This window comes from Triticum aestivum, chromosome 7B (genome assembly GCF_018294505.1).
Source record: "Triticum aestivum cultivar Chinese Spring chromosome 7B, IWGSC CS RefSeq v2.1, whole genome shotgun sequence".
NCBI lineage: Eukaryota > Viridiplantae > Streptophyta > Magnoliopsida > Poales > Poaceae > Triticum > Triticum aestivum.
In genome coordinates this window covers 640,822,320-640,840,949 of record NC_057813.1, presented here as the reverse complement: position 1 = coordinate 640,840,949, position 18,630 = coordinate 640,822,320, and the positions used below count along the sequence as shown (strand labels likewise).

Sequence of the window (18,630 nt, the reverse complement as noted above, 5' to 3'; positions counted from 1 at the left end):
ATCGAAAGGTTCCAAATCGAAGACACACGAACATAGACGAACAACGACGAGATCCGAGCAAATCCACCAAAGATAGATTTGCCGGAGACACACCTCCACACGCCACCAACGATACTAGACACACCGCCGGAACGGGGGCTAGGCGGCGAGACCTTTATTCCATCTTCAGGGAGCCGCCGCCGTCTCGCCTTCCCGAGTAGGACACAAACTCTAACAAGATTGAAAAAAAGACTAAAAACGAAGCCCTCCCGCCGGCTCTTGCCAGGATCCACCACGCCTCCATGATCCGGCGCCGGCGAGAGGCACGAACTCTAACTTTCTTTCTTGGAGGAGGAGGAGGAGGAGATGTCAGTCCTCCTTTTTTTCTATTTCATTGTTTGTGCCGATGGGTGTCTTCGTTCTGTTCTGCCTGATGTCAGTCTCCGACCCTCCATCCCCCACTTGCCTTTGGAGGGTACCACTACAAGAAATCTGTTAATCCATGACGGATTTCGGGTGACGTTCTTGGAAACTGTCATGGAAACCGTCATGGACCAGCAAGATGCGGACGACCCTCAAAATGGCAGCCCCTAGATGACGGACATTCAGGGATCGTCATGGAAACCGTCACGCATTGACCAACTACCTCTCTTTTTTCTTTCTTTATATGCCATCTGAATCGTCATGGATGGCTTCTGCTAATGTGTCGATTGTGTCCATTTATCTGGCCCACTTATCAGTCAGTCATTCAACGATATATAGAAATTGGAAAGAAAAGGGCCCGTGTGAAGTTTGAGTGAGCGGCGCGGAGATGCAAAATTTGAAGTGGCCAACGCGCCGGGTGGCAAAATTTCGAGCCAGCCCATTTAGCTCCACAGTCCACACACACACCTAACCCTAATTCCCCATTCTCTCCTCCCGTCCCCTCAGCCGCCACCATTCCACCAATCTTCCTCCGTGCGCTCCACGCCGGCGCCGCCGCAGAACAGGCCTTACATGTGCCGATCCATCGATGCCCTCTTTTCTCCCCTCTATATGCCTCGCCCCTCCCCATCTTTCCCACCGCCACAGCCACCAGCCGCCCCCACCGCCATTCCAGATCACGCCCTCGAGCTGCGGCGGCAGCGGTGGCGGCGGGTCCGACTGCCGCGGCTGGACGACAGTCGACGCCGTCCCCTACCTCCCGGCGCAGATCAGTCCGCCTCCCTGGGTCGCAGTTGAGTAGCGCACGTGCCGCAACGATCCCCATGATGTGCTGGCCATCTGAACCAAATCAAGGCCGACGAGGAGTCTCTAATGTCCTGTGCGGCAGCCACGGGTCCATCTTCAGTCGGCGGCGAGCTACGGTGAGGTACACATGGCGCTGATAGATGCAGTGTACAGGGGCGCCGCCGCCATGGAGCTGGCCACCGGCTTTGCTGCCGCGACGGGCGCTGCCTCCTCTGCTTTGCCAGGGCCCTCCTGCCCTGCGTTTATCTGCTGCTCCTTGTCATCATCTCCGTGGGTGAGCTCCTCCCCTATAAGCTCTAATCTTACCTACGGCAGGGTTAGTCGATTGGTCGGAGTTCGTTGGTGATGTAAGTGGTTATCGGTTTAGTTATTTCTGGGTACATGTGTACTAGATAGGTTATGTTTCTTGGTACTCTGGACCTTGAAGGTATGTCATGTTAGAGAATGCAAGTCTGTATGTCATGGTCGTGTCCTCAATCTGCAAACAGATAAATCCTTGTCATGTTTTTTGTCCATGTGTAGTCCAAGATATTAACAAAATAGAAATGATCAATTAATAAAAAGGATTAATCCCAAGATTCACTATGTAGTCCATCTAGATTATATGTTTTTTCCTATAACAGAAGTATTTAATATCATAGGATAACTGTAGCTCAGAGACCATGGCCATGGTGTTGTTCGTACAGAAACCTGAGCCGACTTGCTTGTACAATTAACTTTTAAGATGTAATTTTCCATTAGTGAGCATGGTAATTGGAAAACACTATGTAATGATAAACTAATTAAAGAATATATATTCTTTAGAAATAATTGAAGAATAGTTCATACATTAGACATGAGCCCATGCTGCTGGGGTATGTGCCATGCTCGACGCATTTGATATTTTTGAGGTTGTCTTAAAGTTTGTTAACGCGCAGGCAATGCCCCTGAACCCCATTCTCTAGCTATCCGGCAGCGTGCTGGACGTCGTCCTCCTCGACGCGGCCATCCCCGACGAGCTCTTTTGGTCAGAGGAGGTGGAGCAGCAAGGCCTCCTATCCTCCAGCGCGTGGACCGACAACTGTGTCCTCCTGCTCTCCTAGTGTGGTGAGCTTCCCCTCTCTCCCCCTACCCAGGATCTGGATGATACTTGCAATTGTGCAGCTATATATGAAACAAATCAGGTCTTGGTTCAGTTTGTATGTGTCGATTTGGTTGAACCTTGACTGAAACCGAAGCATCACATTTGGATGTTCGATTTTCATTAGTATGTACTACTTGTTGGTTCAAGCAAATTGCTTGATACAATTGTAACTAGGGCATCTCTGTATGGTTCAAGAACCAGCACAATCTCTGTACTTTCTGGAATGTAGGAGAAAACAAAGCACAAAATGTTTTAAAGATACACACGCACAGTTCCAGAGATGAGCAGTAGTGAAGTATGAAGTTGCACGTTCAGTTAGTAACCAAGCATGGAATGTTGCTGTAAAAGGTGTTCATTTCTTTTACATACATGTATGACCATATATGCAGGCATCTTCATCACTAGATAGTTAACACATCAAGTAGTGTGCATCCATCCATGCAACGCCACTGATTCCCAAAACTTTTTTTTTGTAAGAGATAATTAGCTTCATGTAAATCTGTCTGACACTTGCAATTGTACAGCTTTGACTGAAACTGGATGTTCAATATTTATTAGTGTGCACTACTTATTGGTTCAGTTTGGTTCAGTACACAACTTTGATTGAAATCTGACTAAACCTGATATCACATCTAATCTAATGCTAAGAAACTTTCAGGACAATTATCCGTATTGATTGTTTCCATGACAGCAAACTATATGCATATCTAGGATATGATGCAAGCATGCAGTAGCATGAGATCTCTTTCCTAATTCTAGGACATGATGTGAAGCTTGCATCCGATTTTAAGGTGTGTGTTCCTCTTTGATGTTTTCCTTTCTAATCCATTTCCCTTGATGCTTCATGCGATTCACATATGTACCATATATTCTGAATTCTGGATGCCACACAAATGTGCCAGGTATTCTTATTTTCTGATGTGCTTACTTGTGTTTGTAGGTATTGAATTACACTGAATTTGCTGGAGAACAACTTTTCCTAGAAAACTTAAAGAACAAGTTCTGAGGTGGAACTAAGGGGCTTTAGGTACGGAGATTGTCTGACAGCGGCACACGCGATGGTCCTCACATGTGCGATTTGGCAAGGAAGTATGTGATCACAGTATTGCTGTTGTCAGCGGCGGCTTCCCTTGCCGCATACAATTTCTCTCAATCAATATTTTATTTGCCAGATTGGTCCTTTGGCTGGTGAGAAATCATCCTGCCCAGGTTCAATTATTTAGATGATTTTGTTGCAGTATTTTGGTTAATGCCTTAGCATCTCTTTGCAGTATTTTGGTCTCCTGCAGGATGAACATGGGGATTGGTTGGGCCGGTGCTTCCAGACTTGCCTGAAATGGAATCCTCCAGTTGAGGTTTGTTTTTTTGCTACCTTTTAACTCTCTGCACCCTTCTTTTTTCCCCTCTCTTTCCAGCCATGGTGGTTTGGTTCATTGTATTTGCTTGGATTATTCCTGAAGTAGTCCTACAGTGTAGGTTTCATAGAGCTAGAGCATCCAAATAGTGTTTCTCCTATCAGGTTGTGTCTTTTAGTTTAAAAAGACACCGAGTTGCTTGGAGTGTCCAAAATTGCGCACCTTGCCGACAAAAAAAGATAGAAATACATCACATTCACATACATAGCTCCTTAAGCCTAGCGACAGACAGCTTGTGCACGGACACACGTCAAGCTTCCACACTTGGCTCAGGCACTCCACCAGGCTGATTGAGCTTGAGTAAGTCGAGTCGGTAGCTTAGTTGGTCGTCTGCGGATGCATGCCAAGACGCGCCTCCTACACTAGAGTAGCATAATTTATGGTATTGCTATCCTAATACTTAATACTCATACCTCATAGTTGAAAAAACAAACATAACAGAAACCAATGCCTTAAACCCAGGTTTGATTATTTATAGACCAGCTCATGAGAAGGGAATCGAATGGTATATTGCTTGATTAAGCTGAGTACGCATTACCATGTGATGGCAACATATTCAGAGACTTACTCCAGGTCATATGAAATAGAGACCCAAAATAACATACAACTATGCAATTTTGACATTGTTTCCATTGGCGGTTTGGCACCACCCAAGCAGACAAGAATTTTGTGCACTTGATATTTTTTTCCCTTCCTCAACAAATTAATTGATTGTTTTTGTTAATTGTTGTTGCAGGAAGATTGATTCTTGCAGATGTGAGGGAAGAACTTGTGGAGAGGCTCACCTCGCTCTTCACAAAAGGCCAATACATACTTGTTGTACTACTGGATGAACTTATATTTTTATATATGTTTGTAAATGTTTCCAATGTGGCTTTAGTGATGTCATCTAGGATCCTTGTTGTAATGGACGAATTTTTTTAGAAATGGTAATGGATGAAATAACTTGGGAATTTGTGAACTGGGCCAAATTATGGGCTTGGTAAATAAAAATTATTGAGTTGTGTAAGTTTGTTGTGCTAGCTGGGCTGATGGATGGAATGGATTGTTTTTAAATTGGGTGAATATAATAAGCCCAGATTTTCATGTTGGGCTTTATTGGGCCAGCAAAAAAGGATATTGGGCCGGGCTAGACAGAAATAGGTGGGCTGAAACATTATTGGGCTAAAGTCCATGCTGGTGCCACATGGATGCCATGTTGGCGCCAAGTAGATGCCACGTCAGACCCATGCTGGTGCCACGCAGATGCCATGTCAGAACCATGTTGCTGCCACATCATGTCAATCCTTGACGGATTAGTCCGTCACAGAGGCCCGGGCCTGGGCGCGCTTGTGGACTAAGCTGTGACGGTCAGGATCCGTCATGATGGTGTAGTTGTCAAATTATGACGCGATATACATGACGGATTCTAAGTCCGTCACAGGCCTCCCTCCATGATGGTATTCCAGTGTTCTGTGACAGATTGAATCCGTCATGGATTAACAAGATTCTTGTAGTGTACATGACCGTTCCTCTTTAACTAACCACTCTCGGTCAGATTCTAAATAGATGATTAGTGGATGTGGTGTTATCGTACAGTTTAGCTGATGGCCCGTACAATGGTGCTCGATTAATAGTGATGTTACTAGGTAGTACATGCATAGTGGTGTATGTATGTAGTAGTATTGGCATGAAAATGGATTTTTTTAAATGAGGCAAAAGATTTGTCATTTTCATTTCTTAATAGAGAAGGTTTACATTTGAAGGCTAGAGGCCGGAATACAGTCCATGAATCTCGCGGCATAATGTTTCACAAATGCTTTGCTCCCGCAAGGCTCCTGGGAGAGCACTCCTCTTTGATCTTGGCGACCAACACTCCCACAGGAACGACACTGCTGTAGAAAACTCTAGTGTTTCATTCCTTCCATATTTCCTAGGAGATAAGCATCATCGATGAGACAAGCGGCCTTCTTGACGGAGCTTGCTTTTTGGCATTCTCACTCCACCAATCCTTAACCGAGTCCAGAACAATCCACTCATTGGGCCGTACATCATGGAGTGCAAGCCCAACTTTCATCATGCCCCCAACTCGAATGGTGTACCGACATTGAAAAACAAGGTGGGCCGCTGATTCCTAGACTTGTTGGCATAGCGGACATAGGTTGCAATTCGCCCACCCACGGCGCTGAAGCTTGTCAGACGTCCAAATCCTATTGTTGATGACAAGCCAAGCAGAAATTTTGCACTTTGGGGCCATTCAATTCTTCCAAACATTTTGATTCATATTCGTGTTCACCAAGCCAAGAAACCAATCCATGTATGCCGAGGCTGCGGAGTAATGACCATTAGTAGTGAGTTTTCAAGTGATGGAGTCCTGCATGTCCGGGTTTAGCTGGATGTGGGCGAGTCTTTCCCAAAGAGCAACAAAACTGGACAATGTGCTCAGAGGAGATGCCCGAAGCAACATTCACCTGGGAGATCTAGTAGTCATTAAGCAATGCCTTGTGAACTGAACAATTTTTTTTTGGACATGTCGTAAATTTTGGAAGCAATGTCTTTGGGCCTTATGCCATCTAGCCAAGCTGACTCCCAGAAAGTGGTGCAAAGACCATCACCCACCTGAACGGAGGCCGACTGGAAGATGATCCGATATTCTTCTAGTCAGCAATTAAGAATTAAGCCCAATCTATCCTCAACAATCTCTCTCTCTCTCTCTCTCTCTCTCTATATATATATATATATATATGACAAATGTTTCCTACAAGCAGTGGTAGTTACCACCACTTGCATTTTGTATGTTGTATATAATATCTATCGAAACCGAGAGTGTGGACGTGTAGTATGTAGTATATAATAATGATTAGGTAGTATATATACTAATTTTTAGGTAGTATGTATCATGTTTTGAGTATGCTCTTTTTTACGTAAAAATATGTATGTATTCCACAAATATAACAAAGCTATGGGCTCATATGCAATTTTTTCATGTAACTTGCTTTGAAATATCTTAGATATAGTATATGAACATACTTAAAATAATAAAATAGTATATATAGTACCACATGATAGTATATGAGATATGTGGGGTAACTACCACTGGGTGGTAGGATGGATTTTCCCTACATATTATATATATATATATATATATATATATATATATATATATATATATATATATATATATATACACACAATATGTGTGTGTGTGTGTGTGTGTTCCTACCGCCTACCGATAGCAATGTTGTCATTTTTAACTCGCTCATTTTTCCCGAAAAGGAGGTTAACTCCCGGCATCTGCATCAGAACGATGCATACGGCCATATTATTAATAAGCAAAGGTTCAACAAAGTCTTCAAGTCTGAAAATGAAAAAAATGCTCACATAGAGCAAAAACACATAATAACAGGATAGACACAACTGACAGGCAAAAGAGAAGATAGGAAACTAAACTCACATGACCGTCATCCAAACCGGTTGAAGATAGCCCGTGCTACCGTCTCCCACCGGATAGACCCAGTAACCATACGCTCCCTGGCATCCGTCGGAATGAGTAGCGACCACATACGGATCAATGAAGTGGCCCGAAAAATAACCTGCAAGAAGTGAATATTTGTTGTTTTGTTAAAAACCAAATCATTCCTGCAGTTTCATACTGCCCATAATAAAGCACACACTCCTACACGCATATGTCTCGCCGTTTCTGAATCTATTTCATCTAATCACATCCCAAATAACGTGTTGATAGAATTTGAAGGAGTAATATTGAATGCTACGTGGACAGACTCATGCTCCCCGCAAAAAAACTCAGTCAAGCTCTGTTAAAAGTTGGAATTTATTTGTGCATCGACATCAACGGACACTCAAAGACCGACGAAAATCACCCAGCAGTTAGCTAGGCTACTGGTCAGCGGTCACACATGCGTGCATCGGTCGATCGCGACGAGCATGTTCTTACCAAGTTCTCCAATGTTCCGCTGAAGATCTTGACCGAAATTAAAACCGCATTCACCACACGCAATTAGGACACTGTTATTGGCCATGACAATTATATTGTCGAGGCATTCTTGTTCAAGCAAATGATTCATGTTCATGTTACAGTCAAGGCAAGAAGCTGAACTTCACGGGTTGGATTGGATGATTGGATGAAGTTCACAGGTTGGATTGGATGATGGACCAGGGCTATTTAAAAATACAAGATATCTTCATCCCAATTAGCCAATCCCGTCAAACTAATCAACGGTTTTGCCGTTGCTTTCCGATGGTTTTGTCCTTGTACGGCACATGCACTGGTCAAGCATTTCTTCCTGTTCACACGCATGCAACGACCAGGAGGAAGAAGAAGAAGATGACGCCGCTTAGTCAGATGTGAGTGAATGCTTTGGCTGGCATGTGACCGTGTCGAGATTTGCCTAATTCTTGATGTAGCTAGCCTAACAACTTGCACATATATGCATGTTTAGTAGGTGAAAAGCAGTACCTTCGCACCGAATTTTAGACAAGCCAAATTAGCTAATCAAAGGGGAGTAACTGCAGACACCGCGGCGACTGGACTTTCAGTTTCATCTCGTGTGCGATTATGCCGGCATCATGCGGTGACGACGTTTGTGGTCTACACTAGTTGTGTATTCTGGTTTCAGTTTGGAGCTCTATATCCCCGGTCAGCTTCACGCTCAGTCTAATAATGCTCTGTACAATAATAGAAGCGTAGGAAGACGCTTAGAAAAATAAACCGAGTGTTATGAAGCTAGTGTCTATTTTTACAAGAGAGACGGCTAATTAATTAAACATCTGCCTTCTACACTTCAAGCATGCATAGTTGTTTAAAGAAACGATGGTTTATTTCATTATAAGTATCTCCCCTAAATGTCTTGGATTGTACAAGACCTTAAGCAGCTTCCTTGAACTGGTCGTTCACCTTGGACCCATCGGCCAACATCGTCGTCGCCGGCCACAGCCACTGTCATCGGAGCTGGCTGTGAGGGAGACGAGCAAGAGTTCCTAGAGCACGCATACACACCGTACATGTGTACGCCAATCCGTACGCACTGCATTTCTTTTTGCGATTAACAATAAATAAATTACAATAAATCAATCCACGGTAGGGAGATGGCCGGGCTGACCTAATTTTGATGATACGGCAGTTAGTTAAGTCCAAAGTCGAGATTGATTGACAGCATCATGCTCTTGTTGTAGCCTCCAGCTGCATGGGAACACGGATGGAGCACACCTGTACACGTAGGATGCAGCTTTCTAGCCAGCCAGCGTCGAATCATGTGTGTACATTGGTTTGCTGCGACGTGAATCGTTTTCCTCCTGTCCTGGCGGCTGGAACCCTAGCCGCCGCCAGGAGACCCAATCTTCCAGCGTCGTCCTCCGGCGGCTCCCCTTCGCCGGCGACCTCGGTCGTCGGTGGTGAGGGGGATCGTCGGATCCACGTGTGTGGATCGTTTTTACTTCCTCGTAGTTTAGATTTTTAGACTGTTCATCGTCTTTGTTTCGGCGGCGACGATGACAGCGCTGAATAAAGATTCTTCGGATCCTTCCTTAACAAGGCCATTGGTCCCATGGTTGGGGATGAATTTGGAAACCAGTCTGTTCAAACAAGGATGGCGTCAGGGCGGCGGCATCCTCGTGGTGGACCTGTGTCCTCGGGCTCCGCCGTTGCGACGACGTTTGCTCCAGCGTCGGCACGGAGCTTGGGAGGTAGTGCAGGAGCGGATGCAGATTGTGGTCTGCATCGACGACATCTGGAAGACGGAACATGTGTTGGGTACGTGGTTCGTGGATGACAGGTATGATTTTCTTCCGCGATGTCTTATTCGCCGTGGGGTGCCAGATCTGGAGTTCGATGGCGTGTCCGGGGTGTTGCCCCGGTCTGACTCGTTCAACGGTAAGGGCTTCACTTTTGGTGAGCCACCTTGGAGGTCCGCAAAGCTGCATATCAGCGATGGAGCCGCGTCGAGCTCGGGTGAGGAGGTGATCCATCATTCTTTTCTTCGGTGGCTGCTGTCGTGGTGCCGGAGGCAGGTGATGGGCGTTGATGTCAAGCTCAAAGATGTTTTACTATCTTTTCAATTTTGTCATGTCGGTCCTTACGTGACTTGTACTTTAATCTTTATGATATGAATGAGTTACCATGCAAAAAGAAAAAAGCCAGCCAGCGTCGCCGAGTCAACCAAGCGCGTAACTGACATCCACCACTGGTGCCGTGGTACGTACGGTATGCTACGCCTTGTTATTTTTTATTTTTTTTGAGGATCCGCTACGCCTTGTTATTGGGTCGTTAATCCCAAATTCCCAATCATTTAGGGTGCCGTGGAGTACCACGCAATGCACACGCAGAGCAAAGCTTGTCCTGAAGCCCAACCGAAAGCGAGTGAATCAAACCAACTAAACTAACTTACTCACGGCACGACACAGCGCCTACACATGGCTGCGGTGCATATGGCCCCGCCAGCCTGCCACTGGTCTATCCGAACCTGAATCCTGATATGCAAACAGCACTGGACGGATACGGTGAATCAGGATATGGTAACAATTCTCCAGTGGTCTAGCTGTACCTCGCGTTACGGAGGTTGATGAGATTCTTCTCATCCTATCCTCTACTAATACTAGTTCACAAATAATGTCTTTTTTTTTGCGAATAGTTCACAAACAATGTCAATGGTAGTGGGAACTGAGGGCATCTCCAGCCGTGCCCCCAACAGGCCCCCCCAGGCAACTTTTTCGGCGCCGGCGCCGAAAAAACGGCCCAGTCGCGCCCCCAGGACGCCGAAAATCGCCGGTTCGGACCTTTTTTCCGCTCGGCGGTCACAGGCCGAACCCGGCGCGCTGGGGAGCCGTTGGGGGCTCCGGCGCTAGGGAAAAGCACGCCTGGCCCACACCGACAGGGGAAAAGTCAAGGTTTTCTTCCCCCGACTCGCCTCGCACCCCCCGCGCCCTCGGCCACCACTAGCTATATCCCGGCGACGGCCGCCGGCCTACTCCGCTAGATAGCCATTCCCCGCCGGAAAATAGCAGCGCTTCGCCGCGGCAGCCCCTCCCGCAGCAGCTGGGCGTTTCCGGCCGTCGTTTCCGGCCGCGGAGGCGCGGTTTAACGGCGGGTACACGCCCACCGAGCGCAAGGTGTTCGGCGTTTTGACTGTCCCGGCGATGGACTCGGATGAGGAGGAAGAGCTCGCCGTGCTGCTGGAGGAGGAAGCCGCGGCCGACGTCCAGAAAGAAGAGCATCTGATGGTGCTCGCCGCCCTCGCCCAGCTGCTGGCGAGTAATGAAAAGCCGTGTCGAGGTGGCTCGGCGCTGGGGCGGGTGAAAGCAAAGAACCGGCATCGTCTGCAAGGCTACTGCATGCTCTACTCCGACTACTTCGCCGATGCTCCACTTCATGGCGAGAGAACATTTCGGCGCCGTTATCGGATGAGCCGAAAGCTCTTCCTCAGGATTGTGAATTCCATCTCGATTCGCTGTTGTTCGGTACCCCGCTCAGACCTGGTCGAAAGATCAAATGTGGGAGATCATGACTTGCTGTGTCATCTTGCACAACATGATTATCGAGAGCGAGCAAGAAGACTCAGTGTTTGACACTGAACCATACTACAGGCAGGGTCCTCTAGCCGAAGTTGATCACCAGCTACCGGCAATTTGGACTGCCTATCTCAGTATGCGTCAGGAGATCCGAGACCCACAGGTGCATCATCAACTGCAGAAAGATCTGATTGAGCACATATGGAGGCTCAAGGGGGACGCCCCGTGTTGAAATACGAGTTTTTATTTGTTGAACTATATAATTTGTATTGAACTATTTGTTGTTGTAATATTTTGTTGAAGTATTTGATTTTTCTGTGATGAAATATGTGATAAGGAATAATTGTGTTGATAATTGAACGCCGAGACACGGCGAAACCATGCCGAATATGGGCCTATTCTCGTTCATATGGGCCGTTTATTCGTCGAAATTGGGCTACAGGGTGGACCAATTTCGACGCCTGGGGACGAGCTGGAGGCGACGACTGGACGCAAAACTGCCCTCAGCACCGAGTGTATCGCCGGCTCGCCCCAGGGGACAATTTGTATGCGTCCTGGGAGGGCCAACGGCTGGAGATGCCCTGAGAACGCGACCTTCAGCCACATGCCGGGGAGTGGGACACCGCCATGCGTCAGCGAGAGGAGGAACCAAAGCAAGGGGAGGGATGTGCGTGGCTGTGACGGTGAGCAAAAAATGTGCATCATCCATCCTGAAGCTGAGATACTCCTAGAAAATTGCGCGCACTGAATATACAGACATGGTAGCACCGCTGCGGTGCCCACAGCTTCAATTCGCACAAGTGATTAGCGGGGTTCTTTGTTCAGTTTACCTTTTTTTTAGGGCAGACTTTGTTTACTTTGCTGCCGGCTAAGAAAACCCTATGTGCCGCTCTCTGGGTCGAAAGTGTTGGGTGCTCGCACAGGTGTACTATGCCGTCCTCTATGTTTATTTTTCCTATTTTTTATACATTAATAATTTTCTAAACAATTCGAATCTAAAAAATGATTTCCAAAAATTGGTCGCCTTTTTAAGAAAATATTTGGAATTAAAAAACGTGTTTTAAAAACTGTTTGTATTTTCAATAATATTTTTTAATGATGAAATCTTCAAAAAATATTGAAATTTTATAAATGATCAGAACTAAAAAAAAATCAAAAATATGTTCACAGTTTTACAAAATCAGATCACCTTTTTCAGAAAATGTTTGGAATTGCAAAAAACATTGTTTGTGTTCAAATTTGTTTGTCCTGGTCCAAAAATGTTGTTGCCTTAAAAATATCATGTTTTTTAAAAGGAGGCAGATTTGCCTCATATATTAGTTAAGCAGAGAAGAGGTTTTTACAACTACCACACCAACACCACATGGCAATTACTCTTGGAATACAACCGTGATGGACCACAACTTGGCCTCATTTAAGATATTGGCTAGCAAAATTTGCGGTGGAGCACTCTTGTGACGGAAGATGCTCGCCTTTCTCTCATTTCATATAGTCCAAGAGACAATCATGGTCAGGGAGCCATCGCCTTTCTATCGGGGTTGTTCACGACGGATGTGTTCGTCCACCATTACTTGACGGATCCATCGAGGTACCAAATGAATGTATTCATGTGCGCCAGCCCCAGTTTGTTAACCACAAGCTTCCAGAACCTCAAGGTGGATCGGCATATGTAGAAGAGGTGTGCCCCAATTTCTTGGACTCTTCCGCAAAGAGGGCAAAGCCAACAATTGTCTCACCCCTCTTTTCCAACCTATAGGCGGTTCAAATCCAGTCTTGCAAAGCCAACCAAGCGAAAAATTTCACTTTTGATGGCGCCCAAGCCTTCCAGACCATGCTATCCAACGGAGATAGGAACATGCCCACGAATTGGGCCTTGTATATCGTGGCGGCCGTGTAGACACCAACATTGTTGATGTGCTTCCACACATTCTCGTCCGAGGATGTTTTTTTTGTGCTGGTTTTCCCCCCTAGGGTTTCTAGGGTTCCACCTATCCTCCGGCGCCGCCGCACTGGAGTCCACGTAAAATCTCACTGGAGGACCGGACTGCTCCGGACGCGGGTGAGATCTACCCTCTCCCTTCACGCGCAGAGTTGTGCATGGAGGATTCAACACAACAGGTGCTAGAGGGCAAGGAGGAAGAGATGGCGACCGCGGAAGCTTTGGCAGCAGCAGGAAGGCCGAGCGGGTTGGGAGGAACGAAGGAGGGGGTTACGGATGAGTACAGGCGTAGGGATGGGTTTGTTCACAGGTCGCAGGACGTGCGGGACCAATTCGGAGGAGATGAAGAGGAGTTTGGAGATTATCATGGGCCCGAACATGATTTCGAGGACCAATTTGCGGGGATGAAGCTCCATGGAAGGGAGGAGGAAGAGTTGGATTTTTCAGCGGAAGTTGACGATCTGATTAAGGATGTACATTGGCTTGCCCTGTTCCGAGTCCATGCTACGAAACCCTTTAGCCACGCTGTGCTCTTGTCTCAAATGCGTAATGCATGGTCGGCGGCTCAAGAGGTGACGTTCAATATCAAGGGGCCCAATTTGTTTCTGGTATAATGCCATTGTCTAGGCGATTGGAGGAGGATAATGGACGGAGGGCCATGGCTGTTTAGGAGGGCACCGGTGGTGATCCAGGAGTATGATGGATTCTCAGACGTCAAAGGTTATAGACTCAATAAAATTCCGGTATGGGCGAGGGTGAAGGGGCTGCCGGATGGGCTCACAAGAAGGAAAGAGCTAGCGGAGAAGGTTGCAGCTAAAGTGGGTGATCCACCTTTCACCATGATAATGAATGAGGGGAGAATCAACCCAGCTAGTACCCTGCGGGTGAGGGTTTATGTGGATGTCAATAGTCCGCTTGTCCATTTTGTTCCAATAACCTTGAAGGAGTATAAAAGATAGAGTGTTTATTACGAGAAGCTATCGGATTTTTGCTTTGCTTGTGGTAAGCTGGGTCATGTTGCAGATGAGTATGGTGATGGGATACATGATCCAAACTCATTTGAGTGGGGTGAGTGGCTGCTGTGGGAGCCTGAAGTACCTACATCCCAAGGTGTAGGAGGACGAGGTAGAGGAGATGGAGGTGGTAGGGGAAGAGGTTGGGATGCAGGCAGGGGGGATCGAGGAGGTAGAGGAGGGAGAGGCTCGATGGGTGGTAGGGGGAGAGGGGAACCTGGAGCAGGGGTGCAACCCACTGGATCGCAGCAAATGGATGTGGAGGGTCAGGGAGACGGTTTGGGAAGTTTAGGGGAAAGGGGAGCGAGGAAGAGGCTGGTTGAGGCGGATGGCACTCTAAACGTTCGGGGGAAACAGCTCAATCATCTGGCTGGACGGGTAGCCGGTTCTGTCATGCTGATCGAAGGGGGTTCTCAAGCGGCAAGCACAAGTGCTGTGATATCCACCCCGGAGAAGGTCCCCATTGTGAAGAGGAGGCGTGAGGATGGAGAAGAAGGTGCTTTAGTAGATCAAACAATAGAGGCGGCCTCCCTTGAGGAGGGCCGCCGGGCCTGATGAGGACATTGTGCTGGAACTGTCGCGGGATTGGTGATCCAGCGATAGTACATGAGCTCCGCAATCTCGTGGGGGCTAGTGCACCGTCGGTTCTTTGCATCGTTGAAACCCAGATCACGAAGAATTGAGTGGAAGGTTTGGCGGCTTCGTTAGGTTTCCAGAGTAGTTTTGCAGTAGCTAGCAATGGGCGAAGTGGTGGTTTATGTATTTTTTGGAAGTCGGATGATAATTTGGAAATAAAAAATTTCTCTTAGTACCACATTGATTCTTGGGTATCTTATCGGAGTGGGGAGCAATGGCGCCTTACATGTTTCTATGGCGAGGCAAACAGAAATTTGCGGTACAAAACTTGGGACACTATGAAAAGGTTGAGAGGTGAGTGTACTCTTCCATGGTTATGCATTGGGGACTTTAATGAAATTCTGCATCAAGAAGAGCAGATGGGTCCCAATCCCCGCGATAGTGCTCAAATGGAAGGGTTCAGAGAAGCGGTCGATGTGTGCGGCCTAGCCGATCTCGGATACAAAGGGCTTGATTGGACATGGGAAAAACGGGTGATGGGAGGACAGTTCTGTAGAGTATGCCTTGACAGAGCTCTTGCCTCACCTAGGTTGTCGAATATGTTTCCTTTTGCTAGTGTTGAGCATCTGACCACAGTCAAGAGCGATCACAACCCAATTCTTCTTATGAACAAGGTCGAGGAAGGAAATATACGGCTCGGCATGCAAAGACCTTTCAGGTACGAGTGTGCCTGGGAGAGTGATGGCCGATTCAGAGATGTGGTGGAGTCTTCTTGGAATGGTGAGGGACCAGCGGTGTCAGTATCTGACCTGGCAACAAAACTTCACACCATGGCGAGGACTATGACTCACTGGAACAAATACACTTTTGGATCAGTTCGTCACGAGCTGTGTTCCCTGAGACGACAACTTGCCACACTTCGGGCGGATCCCTTGAGAGTTGGTCCTACTGCAGAAGAGAAGAGGGTAGAGGACCGTATGATCGAGCTTGCTTACAGAGAGGAGGTCATGGCAAGACAAAGGTCACGCATCACCTGGTTGTCGGAGGGGGACAATAACATGAATTTTTTTCAGAGAAAGGCGAGTGCTAGGCGAGCAAAGAACAGAATCACAAAGTTAGATCGCCAGGATGGGACCACTTGCACAGATCAGAATGAGCTAGCAAACATGGCAACTGAATTTTATTCCAACTTATATTTGTCTGAAGGTACTATTGGTATGGAGGAAGTTTTGTCACACATCCCTGCAAGGGTGGATGGTAGGATGAATGTTCGTTTGAATGCAAGCTAGAGCAAGGAGGAAGTTAAATATGCCCTCTTTCAGATATTTGCTACTAAGGCCCCAGGCCCAGATGGTTTCCCCGCACACTTTTTTCAGAAACATTGGGATTTATGTGGTGATGAAGTTACAAGGATGATAATCAGAGTGCTTGATGGGGTAGATTCACCGGAGGAAATTAATAACACGTTCATTGTTTTGATTCCCAAGATTGCAAGTCCAAAAGTTTTAGGACAATTTCGACCAATAAGTCTTTGTAATGTGATCTATAAGAATGCTTCAAAGGTCTTAGCAAATTGGCTGAAAACTATCCTCCCTGAGATCATCTCCGAAGAGCAGTCCGCTTTCGTCCCTGGACGTCTCATTACAGATAATTTCATTACAGCCTATGAGTCTTTACACTACATGAAAACCAAGCAGGTTAAGGGTAATAGATACTGTGCTTTAAAACGTGATATGATGAAGGCTTAGGATCGTTTGGAATGGGCATATCTGAAGGCAGTGATGCTAAAAATGGGGTTTAGTCCTTGTTTCACCTAGACAATTATGAGGTGTGTCTCATCGGTTTCTTTCTCTGTTTTGTTTAACGGTGATAGTTTGGATGTTTTCAGGCCCACCCGCAGGTTGCAACAAGGGGATCCAATATCGCCATATCTTTTTCTGATCGTAGCCGAAGGGCTTTCCTGTTTGCTCAAGGGGGAAGGAGGTGTACGTGGAATTTCAGTGGCACCCAATGCCCCGGCAGTCAATCACTTACTTTTCGCCGATGATAGCCTACTCTTTTTTGAAGCAAATGAGTTGAGTGCAGCACGCATAAATGAGCTCTTGAGAACTTATTGCAATGCTTCAGGCTAGCGGGTTAACACGGAGAAATCATCCATCTTTTTCAGTAAGGGTGTTCCTACTTCTGCTCATGACACCATTAAAAACATTCTTGCTGTTCATACTGAATCGTTGTCCGAGAAATACCTTGGTTTGCCTTCGGACATGGGCAGGGCCAAGGAGGGTTCATTCAAATATTTAAAAGATCGTATTTGGAAGAAAGTGCAAGGTTGGATGGAGAGGTGTTTGTCAGGAGGAGGGAAGGAGGTACTTATCAAATCTGTGGCTCAATCTATTCCAACTTACTCAATGGCCTGTTTTAAGCTTCCAAGGGGGTTGTGTGAACATATCAATAAGATCATCCGCAAGTTTTGGTGGGGTTGCAAGGACGGATAGAGGAAAACAACGCGGGTCTCGTGGAGAATGATGACAAAGCCGAAATTCATTGGTGGTTTGGGCTTCAGAGATATGGAGCTTTTTAATCTCGCCCTACTAGCGCGGCAAGTTTGGAGGTTGCTACATGAGCTTGATTCGCTAAGTGCTTATGTTCTCAAAGCGAGGTACTTCCCCAATGATCACCTGCTGGAAGCAACTTTAGGGCCCGCGCCTTCTCAAGTGTGGCATTCCCTCTTGGAAGGCAGAGATGTGCTAGCTCTGGGGCTAATTAAGATGATTGGATCAGGACAGGACACAAATATCTGGAACGATAACTGGTGGCCGAGGGATTATAACCCGCGGCCGCTGTGTGCTCGATCAATAAACCCTCCATCATTGGTCTCGGATCTGATTAATCCTATCATGCGGGTATGGAACAGGCGAGCTCTTGATGCGCACTTCATTTTTTTTTGAGAAATTAGACTGCCGGAGAGGCTCCCACTGTGTTTGTATTACTCAAAAATTGATGAGCACTTCATTTCTCCTGACGTCGAGGTGTTCCTTAATATTCCTCTCAGCACTCGGTTCAGGACGATTTTTGGGCTTGGCACTACGATAAACGGGGTGTTTTTTCTGTTCGGTCGGCTTATAGGATGCTTGCTGCAATCAAGTTCCAACGAGAGGATTGGTTGGAACACCGACCGGGGCACTCCAATACTTCAGTAGAGAAAAAGTCTTGGTCTCAACTTTGGAAGGTGAAAGTTCCATCAAAGGTGAGGGTTTTTGCATGGAGGCTAGCACATACATCGATCCCGACAGGCGAAGTACGACATGACAGGAACATGGCGGATGATCCTCGGTGTTCTATTTGCGGATCGGAGAATGATACTTGGCGGCACTCGCTACTTAGTTGCCGCATGGCCAGATGTGTTTGGGCTCTTGGGGATGAAGAACTGCTGGAGCATGTGACATCGAACCGAAGCGATGATGCAAGACTCTGGTTATATTGGCTTTTTGAATCTACAAGTCAGCAGGATATTACCTGCGTGCTGGTCACCATGTGGGCGATCTGGTGGGCACGGAGGAAGGAAAATCACGAGGATGAGTTTCAGAGCCCACTGTCCACAATGTGCTTTATAAAACGATTCCTAGAAGACCTGGACATTGTTGCCGTTCGTACCACGCGAGGAAACAATGCTCTGTGTCCGGTCCCTAGGGCTAAGGTGTGGCTTCCACCGGGACATAATGCGGCCAAACTGAACTGTGACGGTGGAGTTTCATCTCTGGGGGAGAGAGGAGTAGCGGTTGCGGTATGTCGGGATAGCACATGCAAGTATCTAGGAGCTTCAGCTGTGGTTTTGATGGCCTAATTGATCCA

At 46.8% G+C, this 18,630-nt stretch overlaps 1 long non-coding RNA gene across 4 annotated transcripts; it reads left to right on the top strand.

The window, feature by feature from the left end:
* The first annotated feature begins 845 nt into the window (after positions 1–845).
* On the top strand, positions 846–4,756 carry LOC123160936 (uncharacterized). Of its 4 annotated transcripts, none has more exons than XR_006480467.1 (6): positions 846–1,483; positions 2,127–2,295; positions 3,044–3,123; positions 3,273–3,520; positions 3,604–3,687; positions 4,484–4,756. It is a non-coding gene; the product is annotated as an uncharacterized lncRNA (long non-coding RNA). The 4 variants fall into 4 exon arrangements; XR_006480465.1 differs by having other exon boundaries at positions 3,024–3,123; XR_006480466.1 differs by having other exon boundaries at positions 2,991–3,123.
* Positions 4,757–18,630: the final 13,874 nt, after the last annotated feature.